The following is a 9,052-nucleotide window of genomic DNA, read 5'->3' on the forward strand; positions in this document are numbered from 1 at the left end:
CTTTCCCTTCCATTTCTTCTCTCTCACTTCGTTTCCACTTCTTTTCTCTCTTTTCCTTCTCTTTTTTCCTTTCCCTTCCTTTTCTTCTCCCTCACTTCGTTTCCTCTCCTTTTCTTTCTTTTCCTCCTTTTTTTTTCTTTACTTTCCTTATCTTCTCCTTCACTTCGTTTACTATCCTTTTCTTTCTTTTCTCCTTTTTGTCCTTTACTTTCCTTATCTTCTCCTTCACTTCGTTTCCTCTCCTTTTCTTTCTTTTCCTCCTCTTTTTTCCTTTCCTTTACTTTTCTTCTCCTTCACTTCGTTTCCTCTCCTTTTCTTTATTTTCCTCCTCTTATTTCCTTTACTTTTCTTTCCTTTTCCTCTCCTTCACCTCGTTTTCTCCTTTTCTTTCTTCCTTCTTATTTCCTTTACTTTTCTTTCCTTTTCCTCTCCTTCACCTCGTTTTCTCTCCTTTTCTTTCTCTTCCTTCTCTTATTTCCTTTCCCTTCCTTTTCCTCTCCTTCACCTCGTTTTCTCTCCTTTTCTTTCTCTTCCTTCTCTTATTTCCTTTCCTTTCCCTTCCTTTTCCTCTCCCTCACCTCGTTTTCTCTCCTTTTCTTTCTCTTCCTTCTCTTATTTCCTTTCCTTTCCCTTCCTTTTCCTCTCCCTCGCCTCGTTTTCTCTTCTTTTCTTTCTCTTCCTTCTCTTTTTTTCCTTTCCTTTCCTTTCCTTTTCTTCTCTTTCATTTCGTTGCCTCTCCTTTTCTTTCTTGTCCTCCTCTTATTTCCTTTACTTTTCTTTCCTTTTCCTCTCCTTCACCTCGTTTTCTCTCCTTTTCTTTCTCCTCCTCTTATTTCCTTTCCTCTCGTTTCTTTTTATTTTTCCCTCTTGTTTCTGTCTTCCTTCCTTCCTGCCCGGCTTGTTCTTTATTTTCCTTCTTATTAATTCCTTTTGTGTTCTTTCTTTCTCCTGTCGCGTCTTCTCTCTCTCTCTCTCTCTCTCTCTCTCTCTCTCTCTCTCTCTCTCTCTCTCTCTCTCTCTCTCTCTCTCTCTCTCTCTCTCTCTCTCTCTCTCTCTCTCTCTCTCTCTCTCTCTCTCTCTCTCTCTCTCTCTCTCGTTTTTTTTCGTTCTTTTTTCTCGTTCTCTTTTTCGTTCTTTTCTCGTTCTTTTCAGTTTTCTTTTTTTCAGTTTTCTAAGTTTTCTTTTTCAATTTTCTTTTTTCGTTTTCTTTTTTTCGTTCTCTCTTGTTTTCCTTCTTTCTCTTTTGTTCTCTTTTTCCTCTTTCATTCCCTCTCCCTCATCCCCCTCCCTCCCCCACTCTCTCCCCTCCCTCACCCTCTCTCCCTCCTCCTCCCCCTCCTTCCTCCTCCCTCTCCCTCCCTCCTGGCACGGTGAAAAAGCCTGGCCAGGAGGGGTCGCGCCACGTCACCTCAATTTTAAATGAGTTTATTGGCTTCGGACGAAAGTAATTGCAATAACAGGTGGCGAGTGACAAGCTGTGCTTATGTGGCGCTGGGAAGTTCCTCTAACCCCTCCCTTTTTACTCCTTTGCCTGCCTCCTCCTTGCACAGGCCAGTGTACCTCTCGAGTGGAAAAAGGCCAATATTACCCCGATCTTTAAAAAGGGAGACAAAAAACAAGCCAGTAAGTATCGTGCTATCAGCCTTACGTCTGTCCTAATTAAACTATTCGAAAAAATAATCAGGGATAAAATGATCACTTTCCTTGAAACAAATGATTTGATAACTGATAGTCAGCACGGATTTCGTAGTAATCGGTCTTGCCTTACCAACCTATTAACCTTTTTCAACGATGTTTATACATATTGGGACGCTAGAGGCCCATATGACGTAATTTACCTAGACTTTCAGAAAGCTTATTTCAAAACTGCGTTCCCACGGTATTAACGACCATCTATATGCGTGGATTCATGACTGGGTCGCCAACAGAGAACAACGTGTAGTTCTTAATGGTGAAGCATCTGATTGACAACCCGTCACCAGTGGCGTGCCCCAAGGTCCGTCCTGGGGCCAACACTATTCATTATTTACGTGAACGACTTAGAAACTGATATCCTATCAAAAATAGCCAAATTCGCCGACGACACCAAATTAGGAGATACGGTAATGAACAGTCAAAGTTGCGTGAACATTCAATCAGACTTAATAAGACTTGCCGACTGGAGCGAAAAATGGCAAATGAGTTTTAACGTAGATAAATGTAAAGTAATGCACATAGGTGAAAAAAAATCCTAACTTTAAATATCAGATTCAAGGACAAGAGCTCAGCGAAGTAAAACAAGAAAAAGATCTTGGTGTCATTATCAGTAACACTCTTAAAATGAGTGATCAATGTTCTGCAGCGAGTAAAAAAGCCAATATGATGTTGGGATTAATCTCAAGAAACTGATTATAAATCACCCGAACTTATGAAGAGATTATATTAAGCATTTGTAAGACCACACCTAGAATACGCCGTTCAGTTCTGGTCACCGAACTATATCAAAGATCAAGTTTTGCTAGAAAAGATACAGCGACGAGCAACCAAACAAATTCCAGCGCTCCGAAACTTGCCATATGACGAGCGTTTAAAGCGTTTAGATATGTTTCCCCTAAAAAAGCGAAGGATAAGAGGGGACTTAATTGAAGTGTTCAAAATCCTTAATGGGTTCGACAACATTAACCCGAATAATCTGTTTCAGAGAGACACCAACACAATAACACGCAGCAACGGTATGAAGTTAAAGGGAAATCGATGTAACACTTTGGTGTGCAAAAGTTTTTTCAATAACAGAGTCGTCGAACACTGGAATGGACTCCCACCGTCAGTAGTTACCGCACAGAGGATCAATAGCTTTAAGTCTTCTTTGGATAAATACTTCAGGGATATAAGATTTTACTGATCCTTTTTCGCATGTTTTCAGACAGATTGCAGCTAGACCTCAACCTATATTCATATAATTCTCCCCCACAACCTAGATTGCAAGTAGCGAAAGTCAACAATAGGGTAAAGCAACAGTTAATGTTGGCATGACAGGTGGAGTGAGGTATGGGTGCAGTAAGGTGACAGGTTACTGGTGCCGTGCCTAGTAGAACAGTAAAACGAGGATCAAGCCTCCACCTGTGCCCCTGAAACTACACCTCACCCATCGTGAGTATTAGGGGGGATTCTGGGGCTACCCTGTGTAGGCCACTCGGCCTCTTCCAGCCTCCCTGTATTTCTATGTTCTTATGTTCTTATGTAATGAAGTCATTTTCCCCCACAGCTTAGGTTACCAGTAGTGTAAGTTAAGGGTAGTAATTTCCTCTTATTTCTCTCTTTACTGTAAAATTTATATGGCCCTTTCCTCCTTAAAGGTACATGGTGTTCTCTTCTAACTATTTCCTGCCGGCACGTTGCCGGAGGGACAGGTGGGTGGGGAGGAGCCTTCATCTATTCTGTCCTGTTCTACCACACGTAGATTACTAGTAGTAGCGGTAGTAAACAGACACCCTCGCCATAGACCGAGAGGTCTTCTGATATCTGTTTACTTTTAAGGAATGATGTTTGCTCTCAAGGAATGATGTTTGCTCTCAAGGAATGATGTTTGCTCTCTTTTCTCACCGTGGTATTCTAAAGTCTTTCATAATCTAGCCTTACACAACCTAATCCAGCCCAGTTCATTACATATATAGTTTATAATCTGCACAACTACTCATATTTTGACACTTCAATCAATTTATCATGCACCATAATATTACAGCACACACACACACACACACACACACACACACACACACACACACACACACACACACACACACTACAGTTTGCTCATGCTTACAAATACATACACAAACATACACTTACATACCTACACATAGCATAATACTACATTACACACACTATAATCTGCACATACATACCTACATAATTATTATACATACACATATAAACAATAGTGCGTACACAATCATATAGAACCATAGATAACACAATAGTCATAACACACACACACACACACACACACACACACACACACACACACACACACACACACACACACACACACACACACACACACACACACACACACACACACACACACACACACACACACACACACACACACACACATGATGTTTCCTACCCTCCTACGGTTTCTATCCTTCTCTCTGTACCTTTATCTCCAGTTTCCTTTCTGACCGTTCTATTTCTGCTGTGATAGACAGTCACTCTTTTTCCCCTAACCCTATTAACAGTGGTGTCCCGCAGGGCTCTGTCCTATCTCCCACTCTCTTCCTGTTATTCATTAATGATCTTCTTTCCAAAACGAACTGTCCTATCCATTCTTACGCCGATGACTCCACTCTGCATTACTCAACTTCTTTTAATAGAAGACCCACTCAACAGGAACTAAACGATTCCAGGCTGCAGGCTGCAGAACGCTTAGCCTCCGACCTTACTATAATTTCCGATTGGGGCAAGACGAACCTGGTGTCCTTCAACGCCTCAAAAACACAGTTTCTCCACCTATCCACTCGACACAATCTTCCAGATATCTAGTCCATATTCTTCGACAAAACTTAGCTATCACCTTCTTCAACACTAAACATCCTCGGTCTATCCTTAACTCAAAATCTCAACTGGAAACTTCATATCTCTTCTCTTACTAAATAAGCTTCCTCGAGGCTGGGCGTTCTGTATCGTCTCCACCAGTTCCTCTCCACCGCACAGATGCTTTCTATTTATAGGGGGGCCTTGTCCGCCCTCGTATGGAGTATGCAACTCACGTGTGGGGGGGCTCCACTCACACAGCTCTCTTAGACAGAGTGGAGTCTGAGGCTCTTCGTCTCATCAGCTCTCCTCCTCCTACTGATAGTCTTCTACCGCTTAAATTACGCCTTCAGGATGCCTCTCTTTCTATCTTCTATCGATATTTTCATGCTGACTGCTCTTCTGAACCTGCTAACTGCATGCCTCCCCCCCTCCCGCGGCCCCGCTGCAGACGAATTTCTGCTCATGCTCATCCCTATACTGTCCAAACCCCTTCTGCAAGAGTTAACCAGCATCTCCATTCTTTCATCCCCTTCACTGATAAACTCTGGAATAGCCTTCCTTCGTCTGTATTTCCTGCTGCCTATAAGTTGACTTACTGGAGTGTATCAAGACACCTCTCCACCCGAAACTGACCTCTCTTTTGGCCACTATTTAATTTTATCTTTTATAGGAGCGAGTAGCGGGCTTTTTTTTGTACTCTTTTTGTTGCCCTTGACCGTGTCCTCTGATGTAAAACACACACACACACACACACACACACACACACACACACACACACACACACACACACGCTCGTGGGCAGGTTCTGATTTTTCTTTTTCAAATCGTATTACGCACAAAAATAATAAAAATAGTAGGATCACAAAAGTCTGGGAAAATAATTGTGTGTGTGTGTGTGTGTGTGTGTGTGTGTGTGTGTGTGTGTGTGTGTGTGTGTGTGTGTGTGTGTGTGTGTGTGTGTGTGTGTGTGTGTGTGTGTGTGTGTGTGTGTGTGTGTGTGTGTGTGTGTGTGTGTGTGTGTGTGTGTGTGTGTGTGTGTGTGTGTGTGTGTGTGTGTGTGTGTGTGTATAATAATAATAATAATAATAATAATAATAATAATAATAATAATAATAATAATAATAATAATAATAATAATAATAATAATAATATAATAATAGGTTTATCAATGTAAGGCAGCCGTCAGGCTGAAAATATACAAATTAATGTGTGTGTGTGTGTGTGTGTGTGTGTGTGTGTGTGTGTGTGTGTGTGTGTGTGTGTGTGTGTGTGTGTGTTATTATTTGTCAGATGCTAATCATGTGTATGATAAAAGTGCCTCTAAGATTTGGTGAATAAACTAGTAATTTTAATCTCTGGTTTAAAAGATCAACAAGTAACTCTGTTTTGAGGTATAATGACATGATAATTAATGAGTGCCCACACACGACACGACAGTAGTAGTAGCAGCAGCTGTAATAGTAGTAACAGTTGTAGTAGTAGTAGTAGTAGTAATAGTAGTAGTAATAGTAGTAGTAGTAGTAGGTGAAGTATTTATATGCGTAAAAAGTTAGCCTCACCTACCTTTCTCGATGGTTTTCGTAGATGAGGTAGCAGTGACAGAATTAGCAGGAGCACCTGTCGTTGTAGTAGTAGCAGGAACACTAGTCGTTGTAGTAGTAGCAGGAGCACTAGTCGTTGTAGTAGCAGCAGGAGCACTAGTCGTTGTAGTAGCAGCAGCAGCACTAGTCGTTGTAGTAGTAGCAGCAGCACTAGTCGTTGTAGTAGTAGCAGCAGCACTAGTCGTTGTAGTAGTAGCAGCAGCACTAGTCGTTGTAGTAGTAGCAGGAGCACTAGTCGTTGTAGTAGTAGCAGCAGGAGCACTAGTCGTTGTAGTAGCAGCAGGAGCACTAGTCGTTGCAGTAGTAGCAGGAGCACTAGTCGTTGAAGTAGTAGCAGGAGCACTAGTCGTTGTAGTAGTAGCAGGAGCACTAGTCGTTGTAGTAGTAGCAGCAGCACTAGTCGTTGTAGTAGTAGCAGGAGGAGCACTAGTCGTTGTAGTAGTAGCAGGAGCACTAGTCGTTGTAGTAGTAGCAGGAGGAGCACTAGTCGTTGTAGTAGCAGCAGGAGCACTAGTCGTTGTAGTAGCAGCAGGAGCACTAGTCGTTGTAGTAGTAGCAGGAGCACTAGTCGTTGTAGTAGCAGCAGGAGCACTAGTCGTTGCAGTAGTAGCAGGAGCACTAGTCGTTGAAGTAGTAGCAGGAGCACTAGTCGTTGTAGTAGTAGCAGGAGCACTAGTCGTTGTAGTAGTAGCAGCAGCAGTAGTCGTTGTAGTAGCAGGAGCAGCACTTGTGGTTGTAGTAGCAGCAGGAGCACTAGTCGTTGTAGTAGTAGCAGGAGCACTAGTCGTTGTAGTAGTAGCAGGAGCACTAGTCGTTGTAGTACGTAGTAGCAGGAGCACTGGTCGTTGTAGTAGCAGCAGCAGTCTCACTCAGCACTCTCAGTCAGCACTCTGAACACACTCGAATACACTCCTGGGTGCGTCGTGGGCCTTGGGATTCACTAGATATCACCATGCCTTACGAGGTGATGATATAAAGAACTTTTTTCAAGCGGGCTCAAGGGCGGGACTGGTAATTCTGTCCTTTCATTTCACTGGCTGTTAACGCACTATTAAGGCTATACAGCTAACCAGGCAAGGCACGCTGTACTTCTGGGTGCCTTGGGGTGCTCATGCTCGCTGGCCATCGCTGCACGTGCCGTAGGAGAGCCAATAAGAACAATGATATGACACTTTTCTGGGGAGGCGAGCGGGGACAGGTAACACTGGGCCTCCCATTTCACTCGCTGTTAACGCACTATTTAAGGCTGTACAGCTATCCAACTAAGGCCGCATACACTCATGGCTGCCTTGGGGTGCTGCCGCTCACTGGTCATCGCTGCACACCTTCTAAGGGAGCCGCCACAGCCAGTTTGAGAGCTTTGGTCACCCCGAGTGTCGCTTTGAAAGAAAAGTGGCGGATCAGCTGATGCCTGGCGCCGAACATCAGCTGATTTGGGGCCGCTCTCACAGCCGTCTGGTACGCAGCCTAACCCGAGGCCCTGCCAGCCTGCTAACAAGCATCACCATCAGCCGTTGTTTTCGTGGTGTCGGCGTGGTGACGGTCATGGCAGGGTTGGTGGGACATGCAAACACTGAGCGGAGGATTGGCAAGGAGAAACGTGAAAAAAATATGAAATATAAGGAATAACTGTGAAGAATAAATATGACGAAAAAATGTGGAGTGTCTCGATCGCTGTAATACACCTGTCAAATCTGCTGATAGCCTAATATTTCCAAGGAATAATTGGTGAAATAATGGTGACAATTATTAAAGTTCTACTATTTAGCAAACAGTATGTCAGCAATACAGACTCTTCATTATATTATATACGGCAGTGTATTTTTTAACATTATAACTGGGCGACCATTTGGTCGCCCAGTGATGAAAAATGGTCGCCCAGTAAAGCGATTCCTTAAGTACTGAGCGACCAGATCAATTCCTCAAACTTTATGAGGAAATTTTAGTAAATTTAAACAGCTCTTGCATTGGCCTTCTATCTCCGTTTTCTTTCATTTGAGAATTCGTTAATATTGAAATTTTCTCCCCTACTGATTTCAGTGTTTTTACATTGAGTGAGTATGATAGTTTATTATAACATAATAAATTATCAAAATAATAATAATACATTTATGATGAAATAAACAGCCAAGCATATAATTGTGGAAGTTTTCCATCATGTAGCTATGTACAGCAGATACGAATGTTACTTGTTTGTTTTTAAAGTCCACCTGACTGCGGTTGTCCCGAGAGGAAGGAAAACGTTTTGTTACTTTTAATATCAGTGCCGAATTTAGCTACAACATAGAGCAGGGGTTCTCAATCTTCTGAAGGTTTGAACCGTTTCAGAACCCCACTGGATTGCCCAGTATGATCCCACAGCCCCTTAAATAGGTACGTAGTTGAAGAAAAAGGGTCTTAAAGGTGAAATATTACTTATTAACAGAAATATTCCACTTTGTTATTAGTTGTAAAATAATTGACTGATAAAGTGTGTATCTACAAAGAATATGAATTTAAGAGTGATTAACATATTGTTTTAATGAGAATATAAAAGTTTTTGCCAAAAGCATACAGGCCAGTCAATATTTCACTGCTGCTTGACTGCTGCTGCTGCTGCTGCTGTCCTATCCCTAGCACATCATCAGCTGTGTCAATGCTGAATGGCTCTGGTACCCCTTCAAATACATGAGACTAGCGGCCTATGATGTCATACACCAGTTTATCTACAACAGTTAATGTCTGCGTATCTGTGGTGCCACACGTGTGGGGCCCTCAGGTGCTGGGGGAAATGTCATTGTTATGAAAGGGCAGGGGTAAACCAGTGTATGCTGTGAGGCCTTGGTGTGGAAGTTCCGTCTGAACTGTGCAGCTAATCCCCCGTACAGTGAGGGCAGTGAGGGCCTTTTTTACTCCCTCAGGGGCTGTGCAGCTGAGAGAGTGGTGTACATGAG

The sequence above is a fragment of the Eriocheir sinensis genome, unplaced genomic scaffold, assembly GCF_024679095.1.
Source record: "Eriocheir sinensis breed Jianghai 21 unplaced genomic scaffold, ASM2467909v1 Scaffold662, whole genome shotgun sequence".
In the NCBI taxonomy this organism is placed as follows: Eukaryota; Metazoa; Arthropoda; class Malacostraca; order Decapoda; family Varunidae; genus Eriocheir; species Eriocheir sinensis.